The sequence below is a fragment of the Festucalex cinctus genome, chromosome 15 (assembly GCF_051991245.1).
Source record: "Festucalex cinctus isolate MCC-2025b chromosome 15, RoL_Fcin_1.0, whole genome shotgun sequence".
NCBI lineage: Eukaryota > Metazoa > Chordata > Actinopteri > Syngnathiformes > Syngnathidae > Festucalex > Festucalex cinctus.
In genome coordinates this window covers 23,232,727-23,249,196 of record NC_135425.1, presented here as the reverse complement: position 1 = coordinate 23,249,196, position 16,470 = coordinate 23,232,727, and the positions used below count along the sequence as shown (strand labels likewise).

At 41.3% G+C, this 16,470-nt stretch overlaps 1 protein-coding gene across 5 annotated transcripts in view; it reads left to right on the top strand.

The window, feature by feature from the left end:
* Positions 1–16,469, top strand: part of mzt2b (mitotic spindle organizing protein 2B) — a 76,310-nt gene extending 59,841 nt beyond the window's left edge. For 2 of the 5 annotated variants that reach the window (XM_077496547.1, XM_077496548.1), the window contains 6 exons: positions 1,382–1,477; positions 5,029–5,201; positions 10,157–10,314; positions 11,786–12,160; positions 13,872–13,928; positions 14,113–16,469. The gene's annotated coding sequence lies outside the window, so the exon portion shown is untranslated. Of the gene's footprint in view, positions 1–1,381; positions 1,478–5,028; positions 5,202–10,156; positions 10,315–11,785; positions 12,161–13,871; positions 13,980–14,112 lie in introns of those variants that run through there. The other 3 variants (XM_077496544.1, XM_077496545.1, XM_077496546.1) reach the window with 3 other exon arrangements.
* Position 16,470: the final 1 nt, after the last annotated feature.

Below are 16,470 nucleotides of genomic sequence, written 5' to 3'. Positions count from 1 at the left end.
CAAAACAAACCTTTTTAAAAATTAATGATGTGAACAGAAAAGCTAACATTATTTGCAGCACCCCAGCTTTTCTATATGGGGAAAAAAAAACTTCAAGTAAGGTTTAGAATAGATGATGAATTGAGGAAGGGAGTCAGGGGTCCCCCCCCCCCCCCCCCCCCCCCCCCCCCCAGGGGTCCCCGCTTGTTGGCTTAGTCTGGCTATGGTGTGTTTGCGCTGTCTGCACTGTATACGGCTGTTTATTCAGGCTTATGTCAGCCGTAAACGTCGTCTTGGCCCCAGCGCTGCGTTTTCCCGTCGCGCTCGGGCACAAGTCGCTTTTGTCCTGGCCCCTCCCCGCTTCAGATCGATGCCGCTCGTGCGGAGCCGGCTGACCCGATTGGGCTCGCGAGCGAACTGTGCGATGTTAGCATCCCCCTCGCCCCGCCCACCCATGCTGCTAAGGCGCATATGGCGGGCTTATTGTCAATACAGTAGATGGCGCACTTGATAGTGTGCGCTGTTGACTCTGGAGAGGCATCGGGGCTTGTTTGCTTGGCTGCTTGTGTGCTGTCAAGGCCTCCAGCGGTGGTCTGGTGTGATGGTGGGGGGGGGGGGGGGGGGGGGGGTGCTGGATGGAGGCTGCCTGGCTGTTTGTCTGCTTCCAAACATATTGATCTCCTGCAGAAGGGGAAACATTAGCGATAGCGCCCGCACAGGCCAGGCTGGAGGCAGCTAAATAAGCTTTGTCGCATTTGGTAAGACGGATGCTGTGTGAATAGCAGAAGAAGGCTAAAGTACTTGCATTCTGTACTTAAGCTCAAGTACAGATACTTGTGTGACAAAGAAAGACGTTGGTAAAAGTAGTGATTTGACTCTTAAACTTGAAGGGGGAGCTTACGATTAAAAATCAAACACATATTTGTTAAAAACAGTTAGTGTAACCCAACAGTATCTTGTCATTTGAAATTGTCTGTGATTAAAAAACAAACAAATCTCGTACCTCGAATTTCATTTGCAGTCAAATCACCTCGCCCGAGGGAAAATGACCAATCAGAGAAGGAGTGATCAACGAGGGGTCAATCATTTGCTGGCGTCGGTAGCTTTTCTGAATCCTGACCTTTGACCTCAGGCGGGATTCAGAGGCGACGGAATTAGCAATATTTCTGCTTCGCAGGTTAGATGATCACCTCTTTTTGATTTGTATCGTATGTTCTGAAAAATACAACAAGGCGGGATCTTCCGTTTTCACTCAGGAAAATGCACTTCATAAATACAGGATGTATACCCATGAACTCTTTCTCAATCTACACCTCTGGGCTTCTGTTCATGTGTGGTGGTGATTTTTTTCCTAACCGCCCCCAGCCTGTATTTTACCATTTTGTGTTTGTTTTGTCAACAGCGGGACGTTTCTGTGGACAGTTGTTCACCCCGCCAGCCAATCGCAGAGCGTGCTGTCAAGTTGCCGCGGGAGTGACGTCATGCAGCCGACAAATTCGTGAGTGACACCCCCCCAGCTCTGCGATTGGCTGGAGAGGTTTTTTTTTTTTTTAAATGCTAATGCTAGCATTGTATTGCTAGCACTGCTAGATGGACATTTTGCCTACATTCAAATCTTACGAGCAGCTCTAACACTATAAATTTCCCCTTTTATGTGAAAATAAGAGAACTAAGGACTGGGGGGAACAAAAAAAAAAAGATTTAACCAAAAGCTAGTGTTGCCGTAGCTTTGCTAACATTGTGAACTGAACAACACCAAATGGTAACAACTGGGGAACAAAAATAATTGAAGGACAAAAGCCACAAATTGTTCTTAGCGGCTAACAAAAAGTGTTGTTTACGTTGTCGTCATTTTACGGACGTTAAACATGCAACACAACTATTTTGACAAAATAAGGAGTATGAAATACAGATATCCGTATTCAAATGTAGCAATTAAAACTCAAGATGTCTGAAAATCTGAAAATTCTACTGAAGTACAGCCACAAAGTATTGTCACCGGTGATGAATTGCAGGTGCGTTTGCTTGTGTGTGCATAGACGCCGGATGTTAATTGTCATGAATGCAGACTCGTTTCAAAAGTGCACCATAGACATCTTTTTCTTCCTGCTTTAAAAAAAAAAAAAAGCAGACTTTGCACATTTGTCTTTGAAAAGTGTCCTCCACTGGTACCATGAATAGAATTGTTCTCAATCGCGGTGTCCTTACACTCATACATTTCATTTATGAAATCGAACATTTTAATTAAGGCCATTTTTTGTGGTGATAGTTATAAGCCTGGAAAAATAAACTTTTGTTAAAACATAAAATTAGAATTTAAAGACTACAAATGAAAAGAATTAAACACTTTGTCATGATTAATTCATTGCGCCGCCTTCTGATGTTGGTATGGCCACCAGGGGGTGGTATAATAGTCAAGAAGACTTTTCTACTACCTAGAAATGACTCACTAAACTGGAATAATAGTTTTTTGCAGAGGATAAAGAATATATGCACGTGGGTATTGTTTCATTGTCTGTCTACATGTATTGCGACGTTTGTCACAGTTAATTTATGATAAAAACGCATACAATATTTATTCTTTATTATTATTTACATTTTTACGATTATCTCAATTTAGGACATACACGTAGCAAGGAAAGATTTCTACAATGGTCGCACCAGATGATGGTAGATATTTTCAACTTAAATCCATCCATCCATCCATTCATCCATTTTCTTAGCCGCTTCTCCTCGCAAGAGTAGCGGGGGTTGCTGGAGCCTATCCCAGCTGGATTTGGGCAGTAGGCGGGGTACGCCCTGAACTGGTTGCCAGCCAATCCAGGTAAGTCAGTTTAGAGGCTAACAATTTGCCGTCCAAACAAAACATGCTAGCTGGCCACACACGTAAAATAATCATGAAAATAAATGTATTTATTGGACAAAATTAATATTGATGATATTTTTCAGGTCATATCACATACATTCATACCACTTACTAAAAGGAAGGGAGATTTTATTTTATTTTATTTTTTTGTGAGACTGTACAAACCTGTTAGCTCCTCTCATGGCTTCTTGACCGTCTTGTGGATGATACAAACTCCTGTATTTAAATTTTAAAATAAAAGTCCCAAATTGGTTATTTCTTTTTGGTCGTACCACATGATAATTCAGAAATTAATCATCTCTGGGCAAATGAGCCTTATAGCAAGACATTGACTCTAGCTTGAGTTTAGCTCATCTACGCTTTGTGGCAAATGCGTGAGATGCAGACAGCATTGACGAACCTCACCTGCCTGCGCACAATTTAGGCGAGCATGAATATTGAACGGTGGCGCACACGCGGGATGGCGGGTGGGCGTCAGTCACGGCCAAATAGGACTTAATCTTTTCAATTTCGGGGTGCAAATATCCTCAGTGGCCCATGTTTGTTGGCCAGATTAATGAGGCTCTCGGCCCATAATCCTCCGCTGCTAATTCAAGTGGCCGCCGTCGCCGCGACGCTGACAACACATACGCGCCTCAGATTATGTTTTTGCTTTGCCCCACCACCACCACCACATCACACCCCAACCAGCTCCTCATCTGCCAACGTGACTTTGCGAAGACAAAATGGCCGAATTGTTTGGGAAAAGCGTTTTTACGATTGAGACACGGAGAACTTGATTCATTTTTGGCATTTTGCAAGGGAGTGGTTTGAAGTAATTTGCCTTTAAAACAAAAATTGGAGAGTTACAAATCGAGAGTTACATTTGTGGGAGTTAAGCTTAACTCTCACAGTGTAATTTTAGCATTTTCAGACTTCAATGGCGTCCGAATGCTGGTCAGGGTAAAACTTTATAGAGAGGAGTATGTTACGTTCTGATGGGTAACAGGACTGACATGGAATTATCTGATTGGCTGTTGACCAGATGAAGACATTAAAGATTCTTGACATCACATAGCTCCTGACATCACATAGCTTAAGACCAGTTGAAACTAGTGTCTATTTTTACATCAGTTTAAAACAGACACTTGACCTCACGGTCATGACCCAAACATAACCCTTGCATGACCCAATCTTAACCCTGGCATGACCCAGTCATGACAATCTACTCCTGTAGTGTTAATTGAACTCATCGTAGTGAGTAAAAAAAAAAAAAAAAGAAGAAGAAAAAAAAAAAGTACTTTCCTTCCAGTGTGAAGTATTTTACTATTTTAAAAGTGTTGATTTAACTACGGAAAATGTGGAGCTTTATAAACTCTTTATAAAAAAAATAAAAAAAAAGTGTGTTCAAATCAACTCTGTCGGAGTTAATTAGATTAATTGATTTTACAGATTTTTTTTTTTCAATATAGTTGATATTTGTGTCAATTATTATGATTTTTAAATTCAAATCGTGTTAGGTAATCATCATCATCATCAGCATCATCTTCAATTTCATAGACTTGACCGTGTTTTTTTATTTCATTTTATTTTATTTTTTATTTTTCGGGCAGACTAGCATATATGCCCAATTGGCAATTGTTTTAGTTTAGTTATTTGTTTTTTCCAAAATTAATTTGAACCAAAGGAAAATCATCATCACATTTGTTTCACCCTGTAAAAGTTTTTTAGTCACGGCTCATTAAAGATAATCTTATCTTCACGTTTCTTATCTTCTTCTCCTCCCCTGCTGCTTTCTCCATCCCGTCACATTTTCCATCTCACGCTTCCTCCTCCCTTCTTTTTCTCTTCTCTTGTTTCTTCCTCCTCTTTTTTTTCCTTCCACCTGTCACTTTCCTCCCTTGTCCATCCTTCTCTTCTTCCGTCTTTCCTTCCCTTCCGCCTGCCGTCCCCCCCGTCAGACTCACCTCCTCTTTTCACGATGAACATCTTCGCCATTGCTATTCTTTTAGTGCCGTTTTGAAGCTGCTAAAATGTTTGTCAGCAACAAATTTCCGAGCGTGAACTCTGTAACGTGAATATGAGACTTGGATGAAAACCGAAATGTAATTTCGATAATTTTTTTTTTCAACCCATCATTTTCATCTTGAACCTCCTTGTCTTCATCTCCGTCCTTCTGCTCCGTTTTCTCTTCTCCTCCTTAGCGCTGCCTGTTCTCCATTAGCGCCGGACCCGGCAGATGGGGGGGGGGGATTGCCTGGCGTGTGACCCCGTTCTGATTAATAGAGTAGGTGAGGCCAAAAGGTGCCCAAGGAGCCCCCTCCCACCCCCACTACTCCTCCTTCATTACCTCGTTAGAAGGCCTGCATAGTGCAAGGTGAGCGTCCTCATTATACGCGCGTGTGAGAGCCGTTCGGTCCGCATACGTGCACCTGTATGCCACCTTAAGTGTGTGAGTGTGTAGTAGGTGAGGTGGGGTTGCTCTTTTCACTCCTTGAGGGGAATGAAACTCGCGGGGCCTTTTGCTCACCTGCAGCTAAATAAAGCTCCAATTAGCCGTTCACACGGCACATGACTCTATTCCCATTGTTTTTTTTTGTTTTTTTTTCACCTATAGGAATTGTCCTTAAAACGGGCAAAATGGATAAGAGTTAATCTGATTTTATCATTATTTATTTATTATTATTTATTGTATTTTCACAATAAAATATTTGTTGATATTTTGACCCACAAAATTCTTCAAAATATGCTGAGAAATAATCAATATAAATTATACACAAAACTCTGGGGGTAAATGGAGAGAAAATACACACAAAATGAATTAAATTAGTTTAACATTATCTCATTCACTCACAGCCATTTTCACAGAAGCAATCCCATTCGCTCCCGGCTGTTTTACTGGATTTTGACTGATATTGCAAGGTCCACCGAATATTGTATTCTATTGCGATAAAAATATGTAACCTACCAAAAGAATGATTAAAGTCTCTTATTTCATTAGGAAAAAAAAAAAAGTACATTTCCATCTGCTTCCATTTTGCAGTAATTAGCATTAAAATATAGCTAAGTTGAATCAATTTTCACAAATCTGTTTAGAACTGAAGGGGAATCATCTTGTTTGCAACATGGCCCTGGTTGATCTCTTATACTCGGCTGCCACCCGCTGGCCGTTTGCGTAATAACTACCCTTTCTGAAACCGTTCTTTGCAGTTGAGAGGCTGCATCAAAAACCTCTGTTCTATCATAAAAACAAAAACAAAAAAAACAAAAAAAAAAAAAAAAAACGTATAAATACGTCTTTGGGATACTTAAAAGATTTTTAAAAAAATGCATTTAAATGTTTTAAATGAGTTTGAAAAAAAAAGGAAGGTGCAAATGTATACATTTAAACAGCTTGAGTATTAGTATTAATATTTATTTTATTTTTGTTTACGGTTATACTGATTTTGTAATTGCGAAGTGTCATAATTGAAGTTGTAATTATGTTTTGATTGATCGCACAACCCTACTTGAAAGTCTTAAAGGTTGAGTATGCGATTTTCAAAGTGCTAGCAAGATTTAAACGTCGCCTCCCTTCATTTCACTTTTCTCAAATGAAGCCATGGCGCACCCCCTCGCCTCGCTCACACCCTAAAACAAAATCAAAATGAATCCTGACAATCAGTTCGGCGCACCTCCTTTCCCCGCCGCGCACACCTTTTATCAAAATCAAAACAAATCTTTGATCAACTTTCCCGACCCGGCGCCTTCTTATTCAAATGAGTGACCGACGCCTGACTGATCGCTGGCGGGCCGCAATCATGACAAATGCCCCGATAAAGTGGCGCGCACGTGAAAAGCAACGTTGCCGTCTCCCGCCGGTGGACACCGCCGCCTTCGATGGCCCTCCTGATTTGGGTGTTAACGAGAGAGCGGAGGTGGTGGCGGCGCCGCGCCTTGCCGCTATCGGAGGGGGAGCGCGTGTGTGCGGCGCGCACGCCTTGAATATTTATGTGTTTTTCGGCGAGGTCGGCCGCCTCCGGCGGGGATGGAGGTGAGCGAGAGGAGGAGGAGGAGGAGGCGGGAAAGAGAGAGTCCCTCAGGCGTGTCCGGGTTCTGATGGCTCCCCTGACAAGCTCCCGTGTAATGGCCTCCCCCCGCTCCCCCCCCCCCTCCTCCCGCTCCCTCTGTGAGTGCTGTGAAATTGCCGGCCGGCGCTCTACAGCTGAGGACTCGCCGGAGACAAACGGCCTTTTAATTCAGAGCGCGGAGAGGTGACGGCGAGGGAGGCCCCGGGGGAGGGCTACCAATCAGACATCCATCACGCTAACCTCTCCCCTGGGAGCGGCTCTGCCAAAAAGAGGTGCCCTGAAGGTGGTCGTCGGCCGGCCGTGCACGAGCGCCGGGCCGCGCACGAGCCCGGCGGAGCGCTCGGGTGACGTGCGACACCAACCGGGACGAAAAAAAAAGAAAAGATGCTTCATTTTTGGTCGAAACGTAATCATAGAAATTGTGATTGATAGGGCTGGTTATTGATTCTAATTTCTTCAATCGATTTTGATTCACAATTGGTTTGATTTCGATTATTTTCCCGATTCGGTTCTTTTCGATTCTAACCAATTATGGAACATCAATTCTTCTTTTAACTCATTTGCTCCCAAAAACGTATAAGTACGTTCTATTTTAATTGTATTTATTTTTTTTAATCAATCAATCAAATCACTTTATTTCACTTTCTATAATAAAAGAAACGAAAGGGGAGAGAAAGAAGTAAAATAGTTTGAAGCGCTCCAAGGACGTATTTATACGGTTTTTTTTTTCAATGCTAAAGCGGATTGTCCAAACTACGGGCCGGGGGCCATTTGCGGCCCGCCGTCTGTTTTTTAGTGGCCCGCGACATATGCTAAAAATGGCATATGACTCAGTTCAGATAAAATAAAAATGTTTGCAGATGGTCAAAGTAAGAAGGGAGGGTGTCGAAAAACACAGGCGCTATTAAAGGTTATTTTAGTTAGCTAAAACTAACGAAATAACTAAAACTAAAATAATTAAAAAAAAACAATTTCGTTCACGAAATAACATAAAAACGAAAATGTTTTTTTAAAAAAACGAAAACTAACTGCAATTACATTTTATATCGTAAATATGACTTCAAAAGATTCAGAATTATAAAGTGCAATGAGTCAGGTCTTTCATAAATGTAAGAAAATACTTTTTATACATTTTTGTGAACAGTAAATGTCAAGAAAATAGTAAAATACAAAAAAAATTAATTTTAAAATTCTATTTTATGTATTTATGGGAAAAATATATATGAATAAATATTGGGCTCGAAAATGAAGATTTTTTTTTTCTCTAATTAAACCCCGCCCTAATGATTGAGCGCTGACTGATGCACAAAAGTGGTCAGTTTTCATCAAATAGCTGTGAAACATTTCGAGCACCGACAATGCACAGTACAGCAAAATGCTTTGATAAAAACTCTATTTTGCAGTTAGCGTCGTCCATCTGTATACACGATTCAAATTTGGTAGCCATCGGGAAAAAAAACAATCTCAAGCACAAGTTGGTCTTTGTAGGAGCCGTCTTCAAACCAACATGGCTTCCTGTGTCTTTTCGAGCATGGCCTCTTGAGACATTTTTTGGAAGGGTCTACTCATGATCGAGCAAATTTGATTTTGCCAAGTGACACTCGCTCTGACCTTGCGGAGCTGAGTCATTAAAAATGTTTGATGGCATCAGTCATCAAACTTTGCTGCTGTGCCCACATGGAATGAGAAAAATTCAATTATTTTGTAGAGGTGTGCAAAATTTCCGATTCTTAGATTATTCACGATTCGGCCGTGGAACAATCGAGAACGATTCACAAACGTCCAAATTCCGATTATATAAATATGCCAAGGGAAGCGAAACTAAAGTGACCCGAGCGAAAAGTACGCGGAACTGAAACGCAGTAGCGCGCGCGGTCTTTGGGACGCTTTTTGGGACGGACCGAGATTACACATCCACAACTCACGCCTAGAGATTCAAAACAACAACAAGCATGGCTGAGCTGACCAACCCACCTCTTCGTGAGATCAGACCTGCTCCGAAAAGGCAAACAACTTGAGGCGGAAGTATCAGCTAGCTGGCTGCAGTGCGTCGGTTAGCGTTCTACAGGGCGCCGCGCAGTGATACGAACGAACGAACAGAAAAGTAGTGGCTGGCGGTAATGGCGTCTGACTTTATTCAGAAAAGAGTATTGTGGTGGAAATGTATCACGCTTTTGAAAACAAAAAGTTTTTAGAAGAAAAACGCTTTATTTCCGAGACCCCAGCCAGCTTGCTGGACTATTTTCCTCTCGTCCAACGCCGAAGTCAGTGCTGATCGCACACACGGGAGGTGAGGATCAAATTGAGATTCATGTTAAAAAAGCCGAACGATCCCATTAATGTTTACACGTTCATGTTTACACAAGTTAAAAAGCAGAAAAGCACTTGAGGGTTTTTTTTTTGTACCTCTGAGAAACTTTAATGTTTACATGTTCATCTTTACACAACTTAAAAAGCAGGAAAGCACTTTTTTTTTTTAGGCATTTGTATTGAAGTAGTAGTTCACATTGTCTTTCATTTATACCTCAGTGCACTTTTGAGTGGATAAAAATAATATATTTTTGCTCAATGCTATGTTTTATTCTGTTGAAGACTGAATATACTTAAAAGCTGTTGTTACAGAATGAGGACTTGAGTATTTGATTTACTGTTTTGAACTGTTAACTTGATACTGAAATAGTAGTTTATTTAGGCCTGAGAGGACTTTTGTACTATTTTTGTAACTAATGTACGAAACATTAAAAGCACCAAAATACATTGTTTTTTTTCTGCTGCCTGGGGGGGAAATCAATAATCGTTTTATAATCGAATCGTAGCCTCTGAATCGTAATCGCAATCGAATCGTGAGGTGCCCCAAGATTCCCACCTCTATTATTTTGCCGTTTGTCCATCTGCCTTGTGTACATGCTTCCAATTTAAGTTGCAATCCAACGAGATCTCCAGGACAAGTTTGTCTTTCAAGGACGCCTGCAATATTGACCTTCACAATGTCAAATTTGCTGAGTCATGGTTCTTGGAACTCTACTCATGGTAGACGTGCCTCACAATTTCGTGTTGCCAAGTGAAACAGCCAATGAAGATTTTGGTAGAAGTCGAACAGAAAGGATTAATATGGCCGACTTCTTTTGTGGTGGTGTGGCTTCTTTTTGTGGGTCTGCTCATGATAGACACGCACACCAAATTCCATGTTGCTAAGTGAAAGCTGCTTCAGGGTCTGAATTGTGAACGTTCATAATGTCATTGCGGTCTTCCTAAATTCCAGTGGCCCCTGAAGGCCCCACGTGGGTCCCTGGACTTCGCTCCCTTGTGGCGTGTAAACGGCAAGAAGAAGAAATGGCTCCATAATTGAAATCTTCCTGACGCTCTGAACGGCGGCCATCCTTCAAAGCGATGCTTTTGTGAGCATTACCTGCGCTGCAGGTAATGGACGTTCCCGTACAATCGTCGTCAACCATTTTCCTTTTAGTGCGCTTAAAAGCTTGCTCCCTCTTGACTTGATGCCGCTTTTTGTTCGGGGCCATTAAAGGTCAGAATTGAGAATTAAAAATGGTTTTTGAGCTCTAAAATTTGATACCTTGCATGGTGGTAGATCCCCAGCCCTTGACCTTATGCCACAGCCAAAAGGTAAGCAGAGCTGCGATGTGTTTTGTTGTATGGACAGAGTAGTGTTTGAAAGCAGCATTCGACTTGATCCATCCTCGTTTGTCATGTTAACAAAGTCACTCCAGGCTAATTTCATCCCTGCAATCATGTGAAAGCCACAAGGTAGGCAGAGCTGCATTGAGTTTTGTTGAACGCTCAAATTAGCATTAGCTAACAGTGTTAGCTTCTGAGAAGCCGCCATGGAATCGATTGCTCAATGAAGTTGTTGGTGATGTGCACCACTACAGGACTACAGGCGAACTCCGCCCCCTCTGTCATGTCAAAGCCGAAAGGATAAGCAGAGCTGCACTGAGTTTTGTTGAATGCGCAGATTAGCGTTAGCTTCTGCTGAGCGGCGCAGTCGTGTTTGGTGATGTCTCCATCATGCAACAGTATAGGAAGTGCTGCTTTAAATTTCATTCGTGATGTTTTGGCCCTTCTATGTTTAAAGTCTACACTAATTGTCAGATGAGGGGGAACGTAATATGCCTTTGAAGCAAGTCAATATGTGGAGGAACTCAATGTGTGTGTGCATTAACAATATAACATAATAATAACATAATAATAATATTTATTTTACATACAAAAGCACAGTATTGTCTTTTTTTTTTTTTTTTTTTTTTAGTATGAGCTTTTTTTTTTTTTAACAATATTGTGACCTTTTTTAAATATCGCCAACTTCCCCACAATATCGTAATAATTATCGTATCGCGAGCTTCATATCGTGATAATATCGTATCGTGACATTTGGTTATCGTTACATCGCACACAGGCTGCTCTCTCTCGTTGGCTGCAGGCTGCAAAATACGAGCTGCGGGCGATTGTTTTTTTGTTTTTTTTGTGATCGGCACCGAGAGGCATTGATTGACATATGCCGATCACGTACTTTTGCACTGAAATCGGCCGATCGATCAGAGCAGCACCAGATACTTGGGGTTTATTTCGCCCTACCTAGCAAGGTCAAAGCCAAAAGGTAAGCTGAGCTGCATTGAGTTTGGCTGGTATGCAGTACCACTAATAAGCAGAAAATACTTTATAATCATTTATTATTCATGAAAACAATAATTAAGCATCTACTTAGAATTTTACGACAAAAATGCAAGCGGCTACCTAAAACTCGTCACGTCATGTTGGTAATAAAAATTTTCTTGCAGTCTGCGTGTATCATCACAATTATCGACCCGGCAGTGCTCTTTTATTTCCAAACGCCTCTGGTCATGTTCTCCTCTATTTTTTATTTTTTTTCAAGTGCGGCAACTTTCCGAGGCGTTCCTCAGAATCGCAGGCCTCCCATCGATCGCCATAAAAGTGGAATCGGCTCGCCGGCTGACTTTTCGGGGGCCCCGAGGTTCCCGTCAGATAGAAGTGCAGGCGCGGCGTCCTTCAAAAAGGAAGTGGCTGAAAAAAGAAAAAAGAAAAAAAAAATCTGTTGGTCTCGTACGACTCGACTGCCGAACTCATCGATGTGAACTTTTGCCTTTTTTTTTTTTTTTTTTTTTGCTGCTGAGCTGTCAGTCAGAAACGAGAACCCGAGCTTCCATTCATGGCGTTGAAAAGCGGCGTCCTTGGTTCCAGCGTGGACAAATCCTACCTCGGACCAAGACAAGAGGCTCTTTCTGCTCTCGTATGAATAAAGGCGACAAGCATTCACTTGCATTCGCACACGCTTTTGAAGAGTTATCCACTGTATTGACTATGGACGTTAAGAATCTTTATATATATTTTTGGCAAATTTTACTTCTAATAGCAGTACTGTGAGGATCGGGTATTATTTTGTCCATTTGAGGTCGCCATTCTTGCGTTCGACAAGCCTCGTATCTGTGACTGAATGCGTGTGACTTTAAAAGGCGGGGCCTGGCCTGCAGAGAGACGTCGGAGTCAGCGAATGAAAATGCACCGATTTCCGGCGGGTTAATTACAAAGCCGTCAGTGGCTCTGTGTCGAGAGCATTATAAGGCACACCTTCAATGAATGACATATTTGAAAACTTTTTCCATATATAAAGGCGCTACAGTAGAGGCTGGGTATACGTTATACATCCATTAGATGGTGCTGCGCTAAAGGGAATGTCAACAAAACAGTCAGATAGGTCAGTCCAACTGTATTAACTCATTCACTCCCAGCTGTTTTACTGCATTTTGACTGATTTTGCAAGGCCCACAGAATATTGTGTTCTATTTGTTATAAAAACATGGAACCTACCAAAACAAGGATAATTTTTTTTAAATATTTTTATGTTTCCGTTTTGCAGCAATTAGCATTGGAATATAGCTAAGTTTAATCATTATTCACAAATCTGTTTAAAACAGTGGAGAAAAGAGTTTTTTGCAACATGGCCCCGGTTGATCTCTTATACTCTGCTGCCACCTGCTGGCCGTTTTTGTAATAACTACCTTAGATTCAAGCGTTCTCTTCAGTTCAGAGGCTGCATCAAAGCCTTCTGTATGCTCTAGCATAAAACAAAAAACGTATAAATACGTCTTTGGGAGCAAATGAGTTAATAGATGACAAACCCGCTTTCTGACAACTCCATTCACTTCCAAAATGAATAAACAGCCGTTTTATTATTTTCTCTGAGGTAATGTATTAGTATTAGCCAGCGATCCAAGATGGCGGGATCTTCTGCCGATAGCGTCTTGACAGCGAGACCTGTTGCGGCTCAATATTGATCCATATATAAGTTGCACTGGATTATAAGGTCAGCTTTTGAAAAAATTGAAGGCTTTTAGGTGCGCCTTATAGTGCGGAAAATACGGTATATCGTCTGATTCCGCATTACAGTATTTGCACAATTTAATGATTAATAATTTTCCCCCATTCATTTTCAATGGGAGAGACATTGAACTTTTACTTTTACATTTTATATTTTATATTTTCAAACCAAAAAAAAATAAAAAAATCCCTTTCATTCAACATAACTTTGTCCCCTTTTGAAATTAAGAACATTCAGCATATTAAATTCATTTCAAAAACAATTTTCAACTCGCCAACAATTCCCACTGGACAAAAATTCAACATTTTCACCACTAAAAAAAAATAAAAAATAAAATAAAAAATCTTTCACAAAACAGAGTTACATCATTGTTTCTTTTTGAAATTCATAGTTTTCAACATGCCAAAAATGTCCACATCCCACAAATTCATTCCCCGTTCACTTCAGTTCCACATAATTTCACATCATTCCATATCATTCAAAATCAGTCCATTCACGTGTAATTTCTCCACAAAATGCAAATGTCAATTATAATATGTTTTATTATCTGCATTTATAATACAGTATGTGTTGTAATAATTTTTTCATGTTATATTCATGTTTTTCCTCTTTTATTTTTTAGCTGCTGCAGATCTTGCATGCCGTAGAAATGCGACCGCTGTGACCTCCAGGAATGAATGTAACGTATTTCTGAATCAATTTTGATATTAAATACAAAAGCAAGCATAAACATATTACATAGTTTTATTTCACATCCGCAGTTCTTTACTTGGAATGTTCTATTGCACTCTTAACCCTTTCAGACTTCCAGTAAATACACAATGATGATCTCCGATTTTTTTTTTTTTTTTTTTTCATTGCAGCTGTCACTCAATTGACAAATTGAGTCGTATCGTTTCATAATGCAGTCGTTTTCAAAAGCGGGTCACGGATGCATTATGTTTTGGGGTCGTGGACAAGTTGGGGAAAAAAAAAAAGTTAGGTGAGGAACTTTACTGTCAAGGCAAGTTGTAAAAGAAATGTGCTTGTATCTGCAATTGTTATATTTAATTTCACTCGACGGTATCCATTTTTGTACATGCAGTTGTCATGCTCAAATTCTTAAATTAATAGGGTGCTTTGAAAGGTACTTTCAACATGTAAATATGTGGTGTGACATTACAACGGAATTAGTATCACTTATTATTTATATATTTTGTATGTACTTTTTGTGACCTTTTTTTTGTTGTTGTTAATAGTGTGCAACGAGAATGTTCCCATGTAAAATGTCTGCCTTGACCTGTAACATTTTTTTTGTTTGTTTTTGCATCAAAAAGCATTTCTGTCAAAAGTGACGTTGGCCCGTCCCTCCAAATGTCGACCGGACTGCGATTGAAGTGAGCCAAACGCGAACGTACGAGGAGAGAGAGAGAAAAAAAAAAAAAAAAGTGCAAACCGACCCCACGCGTCCGCTCTGTAAATATTGAGATTGGCCTCTCCGACTGGCCCCCGGCCTCTCGCCTTTTATTGATGAAGCTGCTGACTAATCCGTGGCATTTCCCTGTAAATAGCGTTGTGCATGTGAAAAGACAAATCCCCCCCCACCCACCCCTCAAACTCCCCCTTCCAGCCACTGTGTAATGTCATGCGCTCGCTGTTGCATTAGACCTTGTTTGGCACCGCCCTTTTTTTTTGCATTCACATGCATGTGTGCCTTGTAGTGCAGCTAATAACATTTGGCAACTTGCGCTGATGTGTCAATAGTCTTCTGTCAAAGTTGTGCATCAGTCACTACAGTTGGTCAAAATTGGACAGCTAGCCAATGGCAGGCAGTGTACAGTATGGGATGGCTTATTTACAGCTACTGTAGTGATTGATGCACAACAATTTTTTTATTATTATTATTTTTTTTTAGCATTTACAACAACTGACCAGTTGATGACATTGTAAGTTGTGCATCAGTCACTCCAGCCGATGCTAGTCTGTCAGGATTGGACAGCTGCCAAGTGACAGGCAGTGTACAGTATGCAGGATGATTTATTTACATGTACTGTAGTGACTGATGCACAACATTTTTTTGCATTTACAACAACTGACCAGTGGGTGGCAGTGTAAGTTGTGCATCAGTCACTACAGTAGACCCAAGTAAGTCATCCCATACACTGAAAATTGGACTTTCAAAGGACATCAGTTACTACAGTGGATGACAGTGTGCTTAATTTCCATTTTAAGTGTATGGGTTGACACACTTTAGTAAACGATGTACAAAAATGACAATAAAAAAAGACACATCAGTCACTACAGTGATGATGTTCAACTTGGATATCAAGGACTCACATCAGTCACTACAGTAGACGCAAGTCAGACATCCCAAAACTTTGTTATCAACTGGTCGGCTGAAAAAATAAAACGTAAAATAAAAATCTAGTGTTATAACACTGAATGTGATGACACACTGTAGTGACTGATACACAACATTATCATCACTGGACACTGGACTAGTTATGACTGGCATTTTCTTAGAAATTCACTGCTGCACTTACAACGTATGACCAGTGGGTGGCAGTGTATAGGATGATATATTTGTGTCCACTGCTGTACATCAGTCACTAGCGTGTCACGATTTTGACTAGTTGTCCACTATGAAACTTCTCAAGATAGTCTGACGATAATGTTGACATTTTAACTATAATCTAAACTGTCATGAAGAACAATATTTCATGGATTTAAAAAGAAAAGGCCCCACTGCCAATTTTCGGCCCGTCTCGGTTCTGCCCATCTTGACGTGCAGGTCCACTGGAGAAGCCGTGAGCTCGGTATCCATGACAACCGAAGCCTCTCCGTGATTGGCTCTCCCTGCGAGGGAATTAAGGCGCGCGGCAGCCAATGTGCTCGCGCGGGGATGGTTCGTGGGTGATGGCGGCGGCGGCGGCGGCGGCGGCGACGGTGTCGAGGTGGAGGGGTGCCTTGCTTGTCCACAGCGCGTGACAAGCGGCCACAGTGACGCGAAGGTGGCGAGGAGCCCGCGGGACACGCGTGGAACGACCCCCGCCAACCCACAAAAAAATAAAGAAAAAGAAAACAAATCCACGAGCACGCGCACGGTTGCAGGATATTCTTCTTGTTATGATTTGGAACAAGTCAGGTGCGCGCGCCTGATCAGGGCACAACAACAAACAAGCAAAGTGGATTGTGGATACAGCGCCCAGAACCGAGCCGGTACCGGGGGCTTTTTTTTTTTT